This window comes from Triticum dicoccoides, chromosome 3B (genome assembly GCF_002162155.2).
Source record: "Triticum dicoccoides isolate Atlit2015 ecotype Zavitan chromosome 3B, WEW_v2.0, whole genome shotgun sequence".
NCBI classification, from domain to species: Eukaryota; Viridiplantae; Streptophyta; class Magnoliopsida; order Poales; family Poaceae; genus Triticum; species Triticum dicoccoides.
In genome coordinates this window covers 74,974,204-74,996,494 of record NC_041385.1, presented here as the reverse complement: position 1 = coordinate 74,996,494, position 22,291 = coordinate 74,974,204, and positions in this window count along the sequence as shown.

The following is a 22,291-nucleotide window of genomic DNA, read 5'->3' as shown; positions in this document are numbered from 1 at the left end:
GACAATCGACACCCCGACCCCCCACCCCGACCCCGACCCCAAACACCCTGACACCACACCCCGACACCCTGACAACTGATACGTCTCCAATGTATCTATAATTTTTTATTGTTCCATGCTATTATATTACCCGTTTTGGATGTTTATGGGCTTTACTTTACACTTTTATATCATTTTTGGGACTAACCTACTAACCGGAGGCCCAGCCCATATTGTTATTTTATTGCCTATTTCAGTGTTTCGAAGAAAAGGAATATCAAACGGACTCGAAATGGAATGAAACCTTCGGCAGCGTGATTTTTGGAACGAACGTGATCCGGGAGACTTCGAGTACAAGCCAGGGAATCTTCAAGGAGCCAGGAGATAGGAGGGCGCGCCCACCCCACTTGGGCGCGCCCCCCTGTCTCGTGGGCCCCTCGTGGCTCCCCCGGCCGACTTCTTTCGCCTATATATTCCCATATACCCTAAAACCATCGAATACGAAGATAGATCGGGAGTTTCGCCGCCGCAAGCCTCTATAGCCACCAAAAACCTCTCGGGAGCCTATTCCGGCACCCTGCCGGAGGGGGGATCCCTCACCGGTGGCCATCTTCATCATCCCAGCGCTCTCCATGACGAGGAGGGAGTAGTTCACCCTCGGGGCTGAGGGTATGTACTAGTAGCTATGTGTTTCAACTCTCTCTCTCTCTCTCTCGTGTTCTCTCTATGGCACGATCTTGATGTATCGCGAGCTTTGCTATTATAGTTGGATCTCATGATGTTTCTCCCCCTCTACTCTCTTGTGATGAATTGAGTTTTCCCTGTGAAGTTGTTTTATCGGATTGAGTCTTTAAGGATTTGAGAACACTTGATGTATGTCTTGTCGTGCTTATCTGTGGTGACAATGGGATATCACGTGATCCACTTGATGTATGTTTTGGTGATCAACTCGCTGGTTCCTCCCATGAACCTATGCTTAGTGGTTGGCACACGTTTTCGTCTTGACTCTCCGGTAGAAACTTTGGGGCACTCTTTGAAGTACTTTGTGTTTGTTGAATAGATGAATCTGAGATGTGGTGCATATCGTATAATCATGCCCACAGATACTTGAGGTGACAATGGAGTATCTAGGTGACATTAGGTTTTTTGTTGATTTGTGTCTTAAGGTGTTATTCTAGTATGAACTCTATGATAGATTGAACGGAAATAATAGCTTCATGTTATTTTACTACGGACTCTTGAATAGATAGAACAGAAAGGATAACTTTCAGGTGGTTTCGTACCCTACCATAATCTCTTCATTTGTTCTCCGCCATTAGTGGCTTTGGAGTGACTCTTTGCTGCATGTTGAGGGATAGTTATATGATACAATTATGTTACTATTGTTGAGAGAACTTGCACTAGTGAAAGTATGAACCCTATGCCTTGTTTCCTACCATTGCAATACTGTTTAAGCTCACTTTTATCATTAGTTACCTTGCTTTTTTTATATTTTCAGATTACAAAAACCTATATCTACCATCCATATTGCACTTGTATCACAATATCTACACCGAACTAGTGCACCTATACAATTTACCATTCTATTGTGTGTGTTGGGGACACAAGAGACTCTTTGTTATTTGGTTGCACGGTTGCCTGAGAGAGACCATCTTCATCCTACGCCTCCCATGGATTGATATACCTTAGGTCATCCACTTGAGAGAAATTTGCTACTGTCCTACAAACATGTGCACTTGCAGGCCCAACATTGTCTACAAGAAGAAGGTTGTGTAGTAGAAATCAAGCTCTTTTCTGGCACTGTTGCCGGGGAGGTGAGTGCTTGAAGGTATATCTTTAGATCTTTCAATCGAATTTTGTTTCTTGTTTTATCACTAGTTTAGTTTATAAAAGAAAACTACAAAAAATGGAATTGGGTTTGCCTCATACGCTTCATTTTTCAATATCTTTCGTGAGAATGATGGAAAGGAAAATTGTGCTCAAGTGCTAGAAGAAGAATGCATTAGAATGTTTAGCACTAAATCTTTGTATGATCAGCGTGATTGCAATGTTGTTAGTATGAATTCCTTGAATATCCATGATGCTAATGATATGCAAAGCCACAAGCTTGGGGAAGCTATGTTTGATGAAGATGATATTTTTAGTCTCCCATGTTTTGATGAGAATATTTATTATGATGAAAGCATGCCTCCTATTTATGATGATTATATTGATGAAAGTGGGTTTGGAAGAGTGTCAACTTTAGGAAGTAATTATCCCACTATTTTGGATGATGTTGAGTCTTATTGTGATGAATATGAAAGTGGATTTGGAAGAGTTTCAACTTTATTTAGTGATGATTCCACTATCTTGGAAGAGGTTTCAATCGATTATGATGAGAACAAGGTTGCTACTTATGATGATTATTGTGATGAAACTTATGCTATAAAAATTAGTGATAATTATATTTATAAAACTTGTCAAGATTATGATTACCCTTTTTCTGAACATTATTCTTTTAATGTGGAAACATTTTTTAGTATTCAAGTCTTTTATGATACTCCCACTATTCCGAATGAGAAGAATTTTGCTTATGTGGAGAGTAGTAAATTTTCTATGCTTGTAGATAATAAAAAGAATGCTTTAGGTGCTGGTTATATTGTTGAATTCATTCATGATGCTACTGAAAATTATTATGGGGGAGGAACATATGCTTGTAGGAATTGCGTAATGTCAAGTTTCCTCTTTATGTGTTGAAAATCTTTAAGCTATGCTTGTTTTGCCTTCCTATGCTAGTTGATTATTATTCCCATAAGTTGTTTGCTCACAAAATCCCTATTCATAGGAAGTGGTTTAGACTTAAATGTGCTAGTCATATGCTTCATGATACTCCCGTTATGTTTCAATTCTTATCTTTTATGTGAGCATCATTGTTATCATCACGCCTAGCTAGAAAGGCATTAAAGAAAAGCGCTTGTTGGGAGACAACCCAATATTTACCCTTGCTGTTTTTGTGTGTCCACATGATTATGCTACTGTAGTAATCATGTTTTATATCTTTTGTTTCAATAAAGTGCCAAGTAAGACCTTTAGGATAGCTTACGGTGATAGTTGTGTTGATCCTGCTGAGATTCAGAAACTTTTGCACCCAATAAATTAGTTTTGATACTTCACAGAAATGTGCTTCTTATCTGATTCTTTTTCTATGAATTGGTACACAAATTTCTTAGTACTTCCTAATCTGGTAGGATTTTTGGATTTCCAGAAGTATATGTTTGATAAGATTACTACAGATTGTTCTGTTTTTGAGAGATTCTGTTTTCTATGTGTTGTTTGCTTATTTTGATGAATCTATGAGTAGTATCGGAGGGTATGAACCATAGATAAGTTGGAGTACGGTAGATATCACACCAATATCAATTTAGAATGAGTTCATTACAGTACCTAAGTGGTGGTTTAATTTTCTTATACTAATGGAGCTTACGAGTTTTCTGTTGAGTTTTGTGTTGTGAAGTTTTCAAGTTTGGGTAAAGATTCGATGGACTATGGAATAAAGAGCGACAAGAGCTTAAGCTTGGGGATGCCCAAGGCACCCCAAGGTAATATTCAAGGAAAAACAAGAGCCTAAGCTTGGGGATGCCCCGCATGGCATCCCCTCTTTTATCTTTGTTCATCGGTAACTTTACTTGGAGCTATATTTTTGTTCACCACATGATATGTGTTTTGCTTGGAGCGTCATTTTCTTTTTTTTTTGTTTTGCTTGCTGTTTGAATAAAATACCAAGATCTGAAATTCTTAAAATTTAGAGAGTCTTCACATAGTTGCACAATTATTCGACTACTCATATCTTTTGGAGTAGTTTTTCATTTGCTCTAGTGCTTCACTTACATCTTTTAGAGCATGGTGGTGGTTATATTTTGTAGAAATTGTAGATCTCCCATGCTTCACTTATATTATTTTGAGAGTCTCTTAGAACAACATGGTATTTTCTATGGTATTAAAATTGGTCCTAGAATGGTAGGCATCCAAGTTGGGTATAATAAAGCCTATCATAGGAAGTGAATTGGATGCTATGATCAATTTGATACTTGATAATTGTTTTGAGATATGGAGGTATAGATATTAAAGTCATGCTATTTGGGTGATTATGAATTTAGAGAATGCTTGTGTTGAAGTTAGCAAGTCCCGTAGCATGCACGTATGGTTAAAGTTGTGTAACAAGTTTGAAACATGAAGTGTACTTGGATTGTGCATCCTTATGAGTGGCGGTCGGGGACGAGTGATGGTCTTTTCCTACCAATCTATCCCTCTAGGAGCATGCGCGTAGTGCTTGGTTTTTGATGACTTCTAAATTTTTGCAATAAGTATATGAGTTCTTTTGACTAATGTTGACTCCATGGATTATAGGCACTTTTACCTTTCCACCATTGCTAGCCTCTTCGGTACCGTGCATTGCCCTTTCTCACCTTGAGAGTTGGTGCAAACTTCGCTGGTGCATCCAAACCCCATGATACGATACGCTCTATCACACATAAACCTCCTTATATTCTCCTCAAAACAGCCACCATACCTACCCATTATTGCATTTCCATAGCCATTCCGAGATAATATTGCCATGCAACTTTCCACCGTTCCGTTTATCATCATGGCATACATTACTTTTGTCATATTGCCATTGCATGATCATGTAGTTGACATCGTATTTGTGGCAAAGCCACCATGCATAATTTTTCATACATGTCACTCTTGATTCATTGCACCATCCCGGTACACCGCCGGAGGCACTCATATAGAGTCATATCTTGTTCTAGTTTCGATTTGTAATTCATATGTTGTAAACAATAAAAGTGTGATGATGATCATTATTAGAGCATTGTCCCCAAAAAAGAAAAACAGAAAAAAGAAAATAAATAAAAAGGGGCAATGTTACTATCTCTTTTTCCGCGCTTGTGCTTCAAAGTATCTCCATGTCCTTTATATAGCAAGTCTCATATATTGTGCTTCAAAGTAGTACCATGTTTTTCATATAGAGAGTCTCATATGTTGTAACTTTCATATACTAGTGGGAATTTTTCATTATAGAACTTGGCTTGTATATTCCTACGATGGGCTTCCTCAAATGTCCTAGGTCTTCATGAGCAAGCGAGTTGGATGCACACCCACTAGTTTTCTTTTGTTGAGCTTTCATTCATTTATATAGTTCTAGTGCATCCGTTGCATGGCAATCCCTACTCCTCATGTTGACATCAATTGATGCGCATCTCCATAGCCCATTGATTATCCTCGTCAATGTGAGACTTTCTCCTTTTTTGTCTTCTCCACACAATCCCCATCATCATATTCTATTCCACCCATAGTGCTATATCCATGGATCACGCTCATGTATTGAGTGAAAGTTGAATTTTTTAAGATTATTTAAGTACGAAACAATTGCTTGGCTTGTCACCGGGGTTTAGAATTTGGGAACATTTTTGTGTGACGAAAATGAAGCATAGCCTAACTATATGATTTTGTAGGGATGAACTTTCTTTAGCCATGTTATTTTGAGAAGACATGATTGCTTTGATTAGTATGCTTGAAGTATTACTATTTCTTTTATCAATATGAACTTTTATTTTGAATCATTTGGATCTGAACATTCATGCCACAATAAAGAAAATTATATTGAGAATTATGCTAGGTAGCATTCCACATCAAAAATTTTGTTTTTATCATTTACCTACTCAAGGACGAGAAGGAATTAAGCTTGGAATGCTTCATACGTCTGCAACGTATCTATAATTTTTTATTGTTCCATGCTATTATATTACCAGTTTTGGATGTTTATGGGCTTTACTTTACACTTGTATATCATTTTTGGGACTAACCTACTAATTGGAGGCCCAACCCATATTGTTGTTTTCTTGCCTATTTCAGTGTTTTGAAGAAAAGGAATATCACACGGAGTCCAAACGGAATGAAACCTTCGGCAGCGTGATTTTTGGAATGAACGTGATCCGGGAGACTTGGAGTACAAGCCAGAGAAGCTTCGAGGAGGCCAGGAGATAGGAGGGCGCGCCCACCCCCCTGGGCGCTCTCCCTATCTCGTGGGCCCCTCATGGCTCCCCTGACCGACTTCTTTCGCCTATATATTCCCATATACCCAAAAACCATCGAATACGAAGATAGATTGGGAGTTCCATCGCTGCAGGCCTATGTAGCCACCAAAAACCTCTCAAGAGCCCGTACCGGCACCCTGCCGGAGGGGGGATCCATCACCGGTGGCCATCTTCATCATCCGGACGCTCTCCATGACGAGGAGGGAGTAGTTCACCCTCGGGGCTGAGGGTATGTACCAGTAGCTATGTGTTTGATCTCTCTCTCTCGTGTTCTCTCTATGGCACGATCTTGATGTATCGCGAGCTTTGCTATTATAGTTGGATCTTATGATGTTTCTCCCCCTCTACTCTCTTGTGATGAATTGAGTTTTCCCTTTGAAGTTATCTTATCGGATTGAGTCTTTATGGATTTGAGAACACTTGACGTATGTCTTGCTGTGCTTATCTGTGGTGACAATGGGATATCACGTGATCCACTTAATGTATGTTTTGGTGATCAACTTGCGAGTTTCGCCCATGAACCTATGCATAGGGGTTGGCACATGTTTTCGTCTTGACTCTCCGTTAGAAACTTTGGGGCACTTTTTGAAGTACTTTGTGTTGGTTGAATAGATGAATCTGAGATTGTGTGATGCATATCGTATAATCATGCCCACGGATACTTGAGGTGACAATGGAGTATCTAGGTGACATTAGGGTTTTGGTTGATTTGGGTATTAAGGTGTTATTCTAGTATGAACTCTATGATAGATTGAATGGAAAGAATAGCTTCATGTTATTTTACTACAGACTCTTGAATAGATAGAACAGCAAGGATAACTTTTAGTTGGTTTCGTACCCTACCATAATATCTTCATTTGTTCTCTGCTATTAGTGGCTTTGGAGTGACTCTTTGTTGCATGTTGAGTGATAGTTATATGATACAATTATGTTATTATTGTTGAGAGAACTTGCACTAGTGAAAGTATGAACCCTATGCCTTGTTTCCTACCATTGCAATACCATTTATGCTCACTTTTATCATTAGTTACCTTGCTGTTTTTATATTTTCAAATGACAAAAACCTATATCTACCATCCATATCGCACTTGTATCACCATCTCTTCACCGAACTAGTGCACTTATACAATTTACCATTGTATTGGGTGTGTTGTGGACACAAGAGACTCTTTGTTATTTGGTTGCAGGGTTGCTTGAGAGAGACCATCTTCATCCTACGCCTCCCACGGATTGATAAACCTTAGGTAATCCACTTGAGGGAAATTTGCTACTGTCCTACAAACCTGTGCACTTGCAGGCCGAAAATCGTCTACAAGAAGAAGGTTGTGTAGTATACATCAACAGCACACCCCGACCCCGACACCTCGACTCCCTGACACCTCGATCGACCCCGGACATGATGATGATACAAAAACATTATATATATTTGTGTTAACCGGGTTTATTTTTATTATGTTCATGATGATGATATACTCAAATTATATACATACTATTATGTTCATGTCAGGTATATGCTACGTCTTCAGCTTCCATTAGTTTTCCTTGAAGAGGAAAGGGTGATGCAGCAAAGTAGTGTAAGTATTTCCCTCAGGTTTTTAGAACCAAGGTATCAATCCAGTAGGAGGCGCCGCAAAAGTCCCACGCACCTACACAAACAAACAAGAACCTTGCAACCAACGTGATAAAGGGGTTGTCAATCCCTTCATGGTAACTTGCGAAAGTGAGATCTGATAGAGATAATATGATAAGACAAATAGTTTGGTACTTATATGATATAGATGGAAAAGTAAAGAAGCAAATAAAAGTAGATGGAAACTTATATGATCAAAGATAGACCCGGGGGCCATAGGTTTCACTAGTGGCTTCTCTCGAGATAGCATAAGTATTACAATGGGTGGACAAATTACTGTCGAGCAATTGATAGAAAAGTGCATAGTTATGAGATTATCTAGGCATGATCATGTATATAGGCATCACATCCGTGACAAGTAGATAGAAATGATTCTCCATCTACTACTATTACTCCACACATCGACCGACTCCTGCTTGCATCTAGAGTATTAAGTTCATGAAGAACAGAGTAACGCATTAAGAAAAATGACATGATGTAGAGGGATAAACTCATGCAATATGATATAAACCCCATCTTTTTATCCTCGATGGCAACAATACAATACGTGCCTTGCTGCTCCTGCTGTCACTGGGAAAGAACACCACAAGATTGAACCCAAAGCTAAGCACTTCTCCCATTGCAAGAAAGATCAATCTAGTAGGCCAAACCAAACTTATAATTCGAAGAGACTTGCAAAGATAACTTAATCACACATAAAAGAAATCAGAGGAGATTCAAATATTTCTCATAGATAAACTTGATCATAAACCGACAATTCATCGGATCTCGACAAACACACCGCAAAAGAGTTACATCGAATAGATCTCCAAGAAGATCGAGGAGAACTTTGTATTGAGATTCAAAGAGAGAGAAGCAATCTAGCTAATAACTATGGACCCGAAGGTCTGTGGTAAACTACTCACAACTCATAGGAGATGCCTTGGAGATGATGTAGGGCCCCTCCATGGTCGATTCCCCCTCCAACAGAGCGCCGGCGAAGGCTCCAAGATGGGATCTCGCGGTGTCGTGGTTCTAAGTATGACAGTAGAATAGGGGGGTAGGAATGGAGAGGCAAGATCCTAGCTATGGAGTAGTTGTATACGCAAGAGGTTTACGAGTTCAGGCCCTTCTCGGAGGAAGGAACAACCCTATGTCTCGGAGCCCGGAGGCGGTCGACTGGATTATATGCGTATGAGATACACGGGTGCGAACCCTTCTGCCAGTGGAGGGGGGTGGCTTATATAGAGGATGCCAAGACCCCAGCCAGCCCACGTAGCGGAGGGTTTAAAGTACATTAAGGCCTAGCGTTACTAGTAACGCCTTACATAAAGTGTCATCATGACCATAAAGACTACTTAATTATAGACCGTTTTGGATAGAGAGTAGCTCTAGATCTCCTGGTGGTCGAGTGAGTCTTCATGGTCGAGTGTCTTGAGTTCGTCGAGTGGAATCCTTCCAAGTCGACTGGAGGGCAGCTTCTGCTAAAGATGTCCTTGGGGAGGGTATCTTGGACAGGTCCATGACCCTACCCTAGGTATATGACTTCATCATTAGCCCCCGAATGGATCGAGTTTTGAGTGAGGAAGGAGTTGATAATCTTTCCGACATGTTTTTGTGCTATGAGAGCGTCTTACTCAGGACCAATGACTTTTTAGTGACGTGGTCAACTTCTCTTTCAGTCGCCTTGATCCATCCTTTACATCTGCCGAATGAACTTTAGGAACTTGGAGATTTCCGAGCGGCGGATCGGAGGAGATCTGCCATCTGACAAGTTGCTCTACCGTTAGCGGATTTAGCGGGATCCAAATTTTGGGAAACACGCGAAGCGGGGAAGGCCGCAGTATTCGGACGGGATAAGGCGAAGATGCCTCGATCTCTGCGCTGCCTTTCTCGCCACGTATCGCACGTGCGACTGTTGTGGGATTTGACAGGATTGTCTGGGCCTACCAGTCAGCCACTCGGGAGCGACTCCATATAAGGCACGGGGCGAGGGTTTTTGAACAGTGCGCCCTCATTTTCCCCTCCTCCGTCTTTAGATTCATTTGCTTTGCTCGCCACCTACTCCGTGCTGCTGCTCCGTGCCTGCTTCACCGGCGACAATGGTGAAGGAGAAGACGTCGGCTTTGGAGCGGGCGAAGAAGGCGACGACGAAGGCGAAGGGGAGAGCGACCAGTCGGGGCGGCTCTTCGTCGCGGTCCAGCCTGCCGCAAGGCTGGATCCAGGGAGATTGGATCCGCTCGACCATCACTCAGAAGGACCTCGATGACCTGGCCAACAAAGGGCTGATCTCCCACGGGTCAGCAAGGCTTCCGGGGACGGAGTGGCAGCCTCAGCCTCAGGAGGGTGACTGTGTCCTCTTAGCCACCCATGTCGATCGTGGGTTTTCTCTGCCGCTGAATCTTTTCTTTCGGGGGTTTCTGAACTTCTTTGGGGCACAACTCCATCACTTCGCACCCAACTCCATTGCTGTCACATCCCTAGTTCTGGCCTGCCCTAGGCTTGCTTCCATCTGTGCATCATGTTTAAATTTTTGAAACTTGAACTGAGGAAAATTGGAAGCCTCAAAATCCTAAATAAAAGAAGGGCAAAAACCCTAAAATCTCATTCATTGTTCCAAAATGTTCTTCTTAAATGTTTGATAATTTTTGGCAAGGGTTCTGGTCCCAACCAAAATATTGAACATTTTTAAGGATTTATTTTTGGGACTTTGAATTTAAATCATTAGCTATTTGAATTTGAATTATATTCATATAACTAGAATATAATTTCAAATACCCCTGAAATATTTTATGAGCTTTTGGAAAAGTCCATCTAGCAAAATAAAAATATTCAGAGGAGCTTTTGGCATTGTTTGAGTTATTTTTAAATTCAAAACAGTGGCAAAAGATTAAATAAAAATAAAACAGAACAGAAAAATTAAAAAAGGAGCAGAAGACTTACCTGGCAGCCCAGCCACTTACCTGGTGGCCAACAGGACCGGCCCAGCGCGGCCCAGCCCACCTCCTCCTGTCGTCTTCCCCGCGCAAGTAGGCAGCGCGCGTGGCCGACGGGCGCCGACGGTGCCTCGGCCACCTCCTGCTTCCCCGGCCACCTCCTGCTTCCACCGCAACGCCAGGGCCTTCTAGCATCGCCACGCAGCCCCCTGGTCCCTCTCGCTCACCCCCTCGAGCTCATCCCTCTCCTCTGCTTCCTCTCTCTCACTCGCCCGAACACAGCCGTCGCCGCCGACGAGCTCCCTCGCGGCCACCGCCACCCCCTCTCCTCTCCGATGCGCTCCCGAGCTTCGTTGTTCCGCCCTCGTCCTCCTTGTCGTCTCACGCGACCAGAAGGGCCCCGAGCAGCCGCCATCGTCATCGTCTTCAAGCTTCGGCCCCGACGCCCTTCTCCGTCGATTCGGCCACTCCGGCGCGCCCCCGAGCCCACTAACCATCCCTGCAGCTCCGCGGTGAGCCTTTGACCCGATTCCCCGTTTCCTCGTCGTCCTTCGCGAGCTCTAGCCCTGATCCCCAACCATGACCGAAGCATCCCGCCGCCGGCCATGGCGTGGCCGTGGCCATAGCCACCGCAGCTCGCTCCCGAGCCCACCAGCGTGCTCACCGCGCTCCTGCAAACCCGAAAACACCCACGGGTGCTCCCTGCCATGCCCTATAGCGCCATCTCCGCTGTTGCCCGAACTTCGGCCGCCGCCTTTGAGCTCGCCGCCGTCGATATAGATCGCACCCGACATATCTGACCACACAACTCGACGCGCGGGATCCTCTGCGTCACGTAGATGCCCTCCGCCGGCCATTTGGTCGTCGGAGGAGGAATTCCGACCCCCTCCGCCGTCTCGGGCTTCACCGGCGACGAGCCGTGGACCAAGTCCGGCGGGTTTGACCCCAGTTGGACGCCCCTGACTCAATGACAGGTGGGGCCCAGCCCTGTTAGTTAATTAGGATTAGTACTAATAAAATTAATTAATAAATAATTTTAATTAAGCCTCTGTCTCATTGACATGCGGGCCCCGCCCGGCTAACCAAGTTAGTTAGAGTTAATTAACTCTATTAGTCACCTAAGTCACTGACCAGTGGGTCCCACTGGTCAGGTTTGACCCGGACCAGCCCCTGTTGACCTGCTGACGTCATGCCAACGTCATGCTGACGCAGTAAAGTATTGCTGGAATTAAAGTAAATCAAGAAATGATTTATTTATTTCAGAAAATATTCTAAACTTCTAAAATTCATAGAAATTCAACCGTAACTCCAAATTAAATAAATTATATATGAAAAATTATCAGAAAAATTCAAGGAATCCATCTGTACCATTTTCATGCATGTAAGAACAACTTATAACTGCTGTTTAGCACAAATCAATTAAATGGCATTTGAATAATCACATATGGAGTTTGAATTTGAATCTTGTATTCAAACCAACTTCATTTAATCTGTTGCTAGTTGCATTAGCTCAAAACACATTCATATTGCCATGTCATGAGCATGCATCATATTGTGCATTGCATTGATTGTATTTCTTCCTTGTTGCCGGTATCTGTTCCCTCCCGATAGACGATGTTCCGACGTTGTGATCGTTGACACTGATGAAGACTCAATGTTATCTTCAGAAGTGCCAGGCAAGCAAAACCCCCTTGTTCATTCCGATAAATCCCACTCTCTCGCTCCTGCTCTCTTTTACTGCATTAGGACAACAACGACATATTTGTTACTTGCTGCGGTAGCTGAACCCCTTTATCCTTTGCATGACCTGTCATTCCACAGTAAATAGATGAAACCCACTAGCATGAGTAGGAGTTGTTTGAGCCCTGTTGTGCCTACTCATTCATGTTTGTTTGTCATGCCTGCTACTGCTTAGAGTTGAGTCAGGTCTGATTCATCGGGGATGAATCAGAGGTGTGTGAACATGTCCTACTGTGTGTGAACTAAGTGTGTGAACACGATTTGGTAAAGGTAGCGGTGAGAGGCCATGTAGGAGTACATGGTGGGTTGTCTCATTGCAGCTGTCCTCAGGAACTGAGTTCTGTGTTTGTGATCCATGATCAATTACTACCACACATTGAGCTCCGGGCGCTCCAAGCTCTCTCGACTTATTAATCAACTTGATCTCTGTCTAGGAGTTGGAACTAGTTTCTGGTGTTTGTAGGTAGTGTTAGTAGTCTACCAAGTGGCACCCGGTACAGGTGGGCTTGGGACAGACTAGGCACAGTGGCACGTTGTACCAAGCGTAGATCCACCCGTCGAGGTGGGCTTGGGAACCCTGCACACATCGTTTGGGGCCGTGAGCGACACCCCGGCCGGATCTCCTTGCGGATGGAACCCGAATAGGCGATAAACCTGGACTAGAGACTTGTTCGGTTAGTCAGGTCGTGGCCGACTCCCTCGCCCGGCTTCCACTTGAAGGTTGCCGAGGTACATGACGTGTACAGGGCGATAAGTGGCGAAAGCATGTGTGAAGAAGTACACCCCTGCAGGGTTATCATTATCTATTCGAATAGCCAGATTCCTCGGATATGGAAACTTGGACCCCTTGCATAGTTCATAGACAAGTGAAAGTGGATACTCTAAAATACGCAAGATAAGCGTGAGTGCTATGGATGGCGTTCTCGTAGGGAGACGGGAGCGGATCCATAGTGGTGTATTGATATGGTGAATATGTGGACTCGTGTGCGCCACCTCAAAAGAGTTACTTGCAGTCGTAGTTCAGGATAGCCACCGAGTCAAAGCTGGCTTGCTGCAGTCAAACTCCACCATCCCCTTTGTTGATAATGATGCATATGTAGATAGATCTGATGTATGTCTTGCTGGGTACATTTGTACTCACGTTGCTTAATTTATGTTTTTGCAGAGAGACTTCAGTCTCACTAGTAGTTCCACGTGGACTTCGACGTTTAGCTTGTTACCTCAGCTACGATCTTGTGCCTCGGCAGGATCTGGTAGATAGTCAGGCTTCTCAGCCTTTTTCATTTATAGTTGTCTGTACTCAGACATGTTAAGCTTCCGCTTGTGCTTTGACTTGTATGCTCTGATTGTTGGGTCATGAGACCCATGTTTGTAATATCTCGCTCCTCGGAGCCTATTGAATAAACTACTTGAGTCGTAGAGTCATTTTGTGATGCCATGTTGTATTGCACATATCGAGCATACTGTGTGTATGTTATTGAAATGCTTGGTATGTGTGGGATCTGACTATCTAGTTGTTTATCTTTAGTAGCCTCTCTTACCGGGAAATGTCTCCTAGTGTTTCCACTGAGCCATGGTAGCTTGCTACTGCTCCGGAACACTTAGGTTGGCCGGCATGTGTCCTTCTTCGTTCCTGTGTCTGTCCCTTCGGGGAAATGTCACGCGATGAATACCGGAGTCCTGTTAGCCCGCTACAGCCCGGTTCACCGGAGTCCTGCTAGCCCAGTGCTACAGCCTGGATTCACTCGCTGATGACCGACACGTTCGATGTTGGGTCATGGATGCCTGTCCCTGTAAGTTTGTGCCACTTTGGGTTTACGACTAGCCATGTCAGCCCGGGCTCCATATCATATGGATGCTAGCGACACTATCATATACGTGTGCCAAAAGACGCAAACGGTCCCGGGCAAAGGTAAGGCGACACCGTGGGAATACCGTGCGTGAGGCCGCAAAGTGATATGAGGTGTTACATGCTAGATCGATGTGGCATTGAGTCGGGGTCCTGACAGCGTTGGTATCAGAGCTTGACTGCCTGTAGGATTACCAAGCCAAACTGGTCGAAGTTGAGTCTAGAAATTCTTTAGTTATATAGGGGAATTGATTGTGGGATGGAACGTAAGGCTCTCTTTACTCCTTATACCTTATGCCCTTCTGATCTGAGTCATCTTATTTTTCCTACGGGGTTAAGAAACTAGGCTTTCTCTTCTTTCTATCAGGATCACGTGTTACTAATCCGTAGACTTATAAGATTGTTGGATTTAAGTCTCAGTTAAGTTCCTGCTGCTTCCGTATGTTAACTATTGATCTCAGAACTTTGATATTTTGATGATCGAGTGGTTATGCCACCATTTTTGTGAATGTCTCAAATCTTTTTGAGCATTTACAGCCGTTATGTTGTCCGAGTCATCCCAGGTTTCTAAACAGTCTGATGCATTTGCAAATCCCTTCCTTCCGTTCCTGATGTCCTTTTGGGCCAGATTAAGCACACTAATCAGTGAGTTGAGGTACTTTATTGCCTTGACATATATGTTGGAGCTGGTATTATGACCCTAGGTGTCTTAGGGGATCATCTAGTAATTTAGCCATGATTGTGTCCCAGTGTGATGATTCTGGCCATCATTCTGGTAAGCATCCCTTGATGCCACTTAGTTAGTAGGTATTCCATTCCGGGGTTCTTAAACCCGAGATTCACCCTACTTACTTCATGTCGATAGTGTTTGCTAGTTCCTTTAGGATATTAGTAACTTTGCGATAGTCCTCGAAGTTCGTGGTATTTCCTTCTTCCAAATACTATGAACCACTTTATGGCAGATGTTTATTGGATCAAAAGATCACAATTAGAGTACTCTTGAGGAGTTCTCCATTATATATTGTGGCTCTGCCAGTCCTACCTCTCTGCATGGGTTATCCGGAAGAAACATGTTGAACTTGGTTCGACATACTAATCTATGCATCCACAACTCAGAAAATTATATGTTCCCTTGAGTTGTTCTCTTTACTTGCATTCTGACCCTCGCCTATCAATCGATAGTCAAGAGTATGCGTGCATTCGTGTATCGAGGCCTATTACTCTTGTGGTCCATCAAGCCATTCTATTCCAGAGTGACTAGGAGAAACAAACTCCAGTACCCTTTTCCATTTCCAGGATTGGGTCAAAGAAGTTGTTTTCCGCAAATCAGATACAATCCAACTTTTGATTCTGTTCTACCCTGGAGTATCACCCCCTTTATGTCAGGATTTTCATGGGAATTGCTCCAGCCCTTGTGAATTCTTGACGTAGTGATACTTCTCGCCATAATTTTCATTTCTCGCTTCTGTGTTGTTGCAACCGGAGTGCCGACAAGTGAACTATGATGTGTGAAATCAATACTCCTAGCAACTCCGTTGCTTGGTAGTTAAATGGACAATAACGTCATCCTTAGCGAGTTGACTATTGAATCATCACCCTAAGGCTGATCGTGCTACCTAGTCCATTTTCCTGGTGCACTCCTCGATTGATGAGATAGGATTTTGTTAAGTCCTCGCTCATTTGATCATATCATCTTGCCCTGAAAAGCAAGATTGTTCTCGAGCTTAGTAACATATCGGTGGTTCGTGATTTTCCGTATATCTTCTCGGAAGTATTACCAGGTTGTCACCTGACCGCTATGTTGAGTTCGTGATCAAGTTGGTTCCTTGTAAACCACCCCTTCTCCAAGAATCTGTGTGGGATACCCCTGAGCTAGTTGGTCAAGCTAAACAACAACTTGGAGAGTTGGAAGATAAAAGCTTGCCTGACTTAGTTCATGTTAAGGGATATCTTTTTGTGTGTGTGTGTGTGTTGAAGAAAGATGATATCTTCATCAATTGGTCTTTGTGATCAATTGTTGGATCTATTATCTTACCCAAACCTTTGATTGAGCATGGGCTATCGTCAAATCAAAATCAGAACCAACGATATTCGTAATGTTGTCTTACTCGTGGTTTTTCCTCGAGCATACACCATTATGTCTTTTGGGTCTGACCAATGCTATCACCTTGTTCACGTAATTGTGGAATTCCACTAATAAGGAAACCCGGATGAATTGTTGTTGAGCCCATTGACAACATCCTTATCTCCTCCATGATTCTGTTGAACATTAAGCTATTGTTGGAAACTTGTATAAGCATTTTCTTCATGCCCCGTTCACGAAGTGTATGTTGGATGAAAGAAGTGACTTCCTTTGATTCACGTGCATTTGATGTAAGTTGCCGCCGTGAATTCGAGAAAGTTTGTTTTTGCTCCTCTCGAATCATCCCAAGTTGGTCATGCATATGTGCAAAGTATTCTATGGTTTGGTAGGTTGGCCGCCTCCATTCTATATGTGTTCTTAGCACACCAAGCCACTGATTGACTTGTTCCAGGTAAAGAAGTCTAATTTAAGTGCACAAGACTTCGATATCCTCGATGATGGTTTCCCCCCTGAACTCGGTAGTGTTTTATTATAAGACTACCATGTGTTCATGTTTGTCTGTGACAGCGTGTTCACACATGTGTAGCAGAACCAGCTCATGTTTTGGAGCTTGCTATCGTAGTTCATCTCCCGAGATTCTCGCAACGTCATCTCGTCGAATTGTGTTGCAAACTTTCTTTTTCTTCCTAGACTCGATGAGTCTGGAATATCTTGACACCAACCAGATCTGAATCTCAGGCAGATATGATGGTTGGAACATTTCCCAAGAACTATAATACTGATCCCTCGATAACCGGTAAAGTGGATGTCATGGCCAACACACCCAGCCGGAAGACCTATTATTGTAGTATCTTGATTGAGAAAGTTGGCCACCTTCCCATAAGGACTTCGTAGGATTTACTCCCTAGCTGTTCCTTATGGATTCTATTGCTTCTGAAGTCTGACCTTTTACTTGATGTTCTCGATACCAAACCATTTCAATGAATGGGATACGCTAGCACATCAAGGAGAACATTAGAAGCGGAGTGCTAAATGTCTCTCGGTCGATCATCCAGATTTCATCCCCTTGGCCTCGCTAAGGTGAAATATGAGAAAGTGTTATCCTCCTTTGCATCTGCATTGTCCATCGCTGGTCATCATGGTAGTATGTTGTGTTGTCAGCACCCTTGACATGGATGTTGGTAAAACCCTGATGATTATGGAAATGCTCAAGTTCTTGAGAGCACGCACAAGCGCTAGGTGTTATCATCGACACTAACTGGGATGCTCTCAGTTCCCTCGTCAATGCTATGACTTTTCAAACAGTGAATTCACTCTCTATTGTTGGGTTCTTCCCCAGTTACCAGAATCATTCCCAGCATTTGCATTTTGTTCCCAGCTTGCACCGCCATTGTGCCACCCTACTCTGGATTACCCTTCTCAGTAATTACTGATCAGGATCATTTTCAAAAGTGGTTCTACCATGGGTCTCATCCATTTCCGGTGATAAGCAAAAATCATCCATTCCGTTGTCTTCAACAAGGTAGTCCACATCATCCATTCTAGTCCGGGTGTACCATTCCTTTGCACCCCGCCAATCAATTGCTGTGATTTGCCTTAGGCTGATATAGAGAGTCTCAATGATCTCTATATCAAAGGTAATTCTTTTTGCCACTTAAGGGGATATTTCTACGAGTCACCATCCCTAAGGTGCCTCGTTGTGGTATCATGGCAATTCAACTCCTCGCTACGTTGACAACCGATCACCACATTCTTAAGTCTGGAATTGTTGTCTACCTAGTGAACCTCGTCATCTGCTCCACTCCACCCCTCTAGAGGTATGCTTCGTCTCTCAGCTCGAGAGATGTTGCTATGTCACATTCCGAGAGTTAATCCTGAGTTGTTCGACCTTCGAGAAGATCGATCCTTCTAGAGTTTTCCTTTCCTCTTCTTGTCATGATTAGTTGGAGTTCTCAGAGCAAGACGACAAGACAAAGATGGTGTTCAAATTAACGTTCATTTGAAGTGCACCCTGGATCATGAAGATTATACTAGTTTGCGTTTCCCCTTCGTCTTACCCTACACTCGAATCTGGGGTCGAGATTCTTGTTTAGTGGGGGTGAGTTGTCACATCCCTAGTTCTGGCCTGCCCTAGGCTTGCTTCCATCTGTGCATCATGTTTAAATTTTTGAAACTTGAACTGAGGAAAATTGGAAGCCTCAAAATCCTAAATAAAAGACGGGCAAAAACCCTAAAATCTCATTCATTGTTCCAAAATGTTCTTCTTAAATGTTTGATAATTTTTGGCAAGGGTTCTGGTCCCAACCAAAATATTGAACATTTTTAAGGATTTATTTTTGGGACTTTGAATTTAAATCATTAGCTATTTGAATTTGAATTATATTCATATAACTAGAATATAATTTCAAATACCCCTGAAATATTTTATGAGCTTTTGGAAAAGTCCATCTAGCAAAATAAAAATATTCAGAGGAGCTTTTGGCATTGTTTGAGTTATTTTTAAATTCAAAACAGTGGCAAAAGATTAAATAAAAATAAAACAGAACAGAAAAATTAAAAAAGGAGCATAAGACTTACCTGCCAGCCCAGCCACTTACCTGGTGGCCAACAGGACCAGCCCAGCGCGGCCCAGCCCACCTCCTCCTGTCGTCTTCCCCGCGCCAGTAGGCAGCGCGTGTGGCCGACGGGCGCCGACGGTGCCTCGGCCACCTCCTGCTTCCCCGGCCACCTCCAGCTTCCACCGCAACGCCACGGCCTTCTAGCATCGCCACGCAGCCCCCTGGTCCCTCTCGCTCACCCCCTCGAGCTCATCCCTCTCCTCTGCTTCCTCTCTCTCACTCGCCCGAACGCAGCCGTCGCCGCCGACGAGCTCCCTCGCGGCCACCGCCACCCCCTCTCCTCTCCGACGCGCTCCCGAGCTCCGATGTTCCGCCCTCGTCCTCCTCGTCGTCTCACGCGACCAGAAGGGCCCCGAGCAGCCTCCATCGTCATCGTCTTCAATCTTCGGCCCCGGCGCCCTTCTCTGTCGATTCGGCCACTCCAGCGCGCCCCCGAGCCCACTAACCATCCCTGCAGCTCCACGGTGAGCCTTTGACCCGATTCCCCCTTTCCTCGTCGTCCTTCGCGAGCTCTAGCCCCGATCCCCAACCATGACCGAAGCATCCCGCCGTCGGCCATGGCGTGGCCGTGGCCACAGCCACCGCAGCTCGCTCCCGAGCCCACCAGCGTGCTCATCGCGCTCCTGCGAACCCGAAAACACCCACGGGTGCTCCCTGCCATGCCCTATAGCGCCATCTCCGCTGTTGCCCGAACTTCGGCCGCCGCCTTTGAGCTCGCCGACGTCGATATAGATCACCCCCGACATATCTGACCGCACCACTCGACACGCGGGATCCTCAGCGTCACGTAGATGCCCTCCGCCGGCCATTTGGTCGCCGGAGGAGGAATTCCGACCCCCTCCGCTGTCTCGGGCTTCACCGGCGACGAGCCGTGGACCAAGTCCGGCGGGTTTGACCCCAGTTGGACGCCCCTGACTCAATGACAGGTGGGGCCCAGCCCTGTTAGTTAATTAGGATTAGTACTAATTAAATTAATTAATAAATAATTTTAATTAAGCCTCTGTCTCACTGACATGCGGGCCCCGCCCGGCTAACCAAGTTAGTTACAGTTAATTAACTCTGTTAGTCACCTAAGTCACTGACCAGTGGGTCCCACTAGTCAGGTTTGACCCGGACCAGCCCCTGTTGACCTGCTGACGTCATGCCAACGTCATGCTGACGCAGTAAAGTATTTCTGGAATTAAAGTAAATCAAGAAATGATTTATTTATTTCAGAAAATATTCTAAACTTCTAAAATTCATAGAAATTCAACCGTAACTCCAAATTAAATAAATTATATATGAAAAATTATCAGAAAAATTCAAGGAATCCATCTGTACCATTTTCATGCATGTTAGAACAACTTATAGCTGCTGTTTAGCACAAATCAATTAAATGGCATTTGAATAATCACATATGGAGTTTGAATTTGAATCTTGTATTCAAACCAACTTCATTTAATCTGTTGCTAGTTGCATTAGCTCAAAACACATTCATATTGCCATGTCATGAGCATGCATCATATTGTGCATTGCATTGATTGTATTTCTTCCTTGTTGCCGGTATCTGTTCCCTCCCGATAGACGATGTTCCGACGTTGTGATCGTTGACACTGATGAAGACTCAATGTTATCTTCAGAAGTGCCAGGCAAGCAAAACCCCCTTGTTCATTCCGATAAAATCCCACTCTCTCGCTCCTGCTCTCTTTTACTGCATTAGGACAACAACGACATATTTGTTACTTGCTGCGGTAGCTGAACCCCTTTATCCTTTGCATGACCTGTCATTCCACAGTAAATAGATGAAACCCACTAGCATGAGTAGGAGTTGTTTGAGCCCTGTTGTGCCTACTCATTCATGTTTGTTTGTCATGCCTGCTACTGCTTAGAGTTGAGTCAGGTCTGATTCATCGGGGATGAATCAGAGGTGTGTGAACATGTCCTGCTGTGTGTGAACTAAGTGTGTGAACACGATTTGGTAAAGATAGCGGTGAGAGGCCATGTAGGAGTACATGGTGGGTTGTCTCATTGCAGCCGTCCTCAGGAACTGAGTTCTGTGTTTGTGATCCATGATCAGTTACTACCACACATTGAGCTCCGGGCGCTCCAAGCTCTCTCGACTTATTAATCAACTTGATCTCTGTCCAGGAGTTGGAACTAGTTTCTGGTGTTTGTAGGTAGTGTTAGTAGTCTACCAAGTGGCACCCGGTACAGGTGGGCTTGGGACAGACTAGGCATAGTGGCACGGTGTACCAAGCGTAGATCCACCCGTCGAGGTGGGCTTGGGAACCCTGCACACATCGTTTGGGGCCGTGAGCGACACCCCGGCCGGATCTCCTTGCGGATGGAACCCGAATAGGCGATAAACCTGGACTAGAGACTTGTTCGGTTAGTCAGGTCGTGGCCGACTCCCTCGCCCGGCTTCCACTTGAAGGTTGCCGAGGTACATGACGTGTACAGGGCGATAAGTGGCGAAAGCATGTGTGAAGAAGTACACCCCTGCAGGGTTATCATTATCTATTCGAATAGTCGGATTCCTCGGATATGGAAACTTGGACCCCTTGCATAGTTCATAGACAAGTGAAAGTGGATACTCTAAAATACGCAAGATAAGCGTGAGTGCTATGGATGGCGTTCTCGTAGGGAGACGGGAGCGGATCCATAGTGGTGTATTGATATGGTGAATATGTGGACTCATGTGCGCCACCTCAAAAGAGTTACTTGCAGTCGTAGTTCAGGATAGCCACCGAGTCAAAGCTGGCTTGCTGCAGTCAAACTCCACCATCCCCTTTGTTGATAATGATGCATATGTAGATAGATCTGATGTAAGTCTTGCTGGGTACATTTGTACTCACGTTGCTTAATTTATGTTTTTGCAGAGAGACTTCAGTCTCACTAGTAGTTCCACGTGGACTTCGACGTTTAGCTTGTTACCTCAGCTACGATCTTGTGCCTCGGCAGGATCTTGTAGATAGTCAGGCTTCTCAGCCTTTTTCATTTATAGTTGTCTGTACTCAGACATGTTAAGCTTCTGCTTGTGCTTTGACTTGTATGCTCTCATTGTTGGGTCATGAGACCCATGTTTGTAATATCTCGCTCCTCGGAGCCTATTGAATAAACTACTTGAGTCGTAGAGTCATTTTGTGATGCCATGTTGTATTGCACATATCGAGCATACTGTGTGTATGTTATTGAAATGCTTGGTATGTGTGGGATCTGACTATCTAGTTGTTTATCTTTAGTAGCCTCTCTTACCGGGAAATGTCTCCTAGTGTTTCCACTGAGCCATGGTAGCTTGCTACTGCTCCGGAACACTTAGGTTGGCCGGCATGTGTCCTTCTTCGTTCCTGTGTCTGTCCCTTTGGGGAAATGTCACGCGATGAATACCGGAGTCCTGTTAGCCCGCTACAGCCCGGTTCAC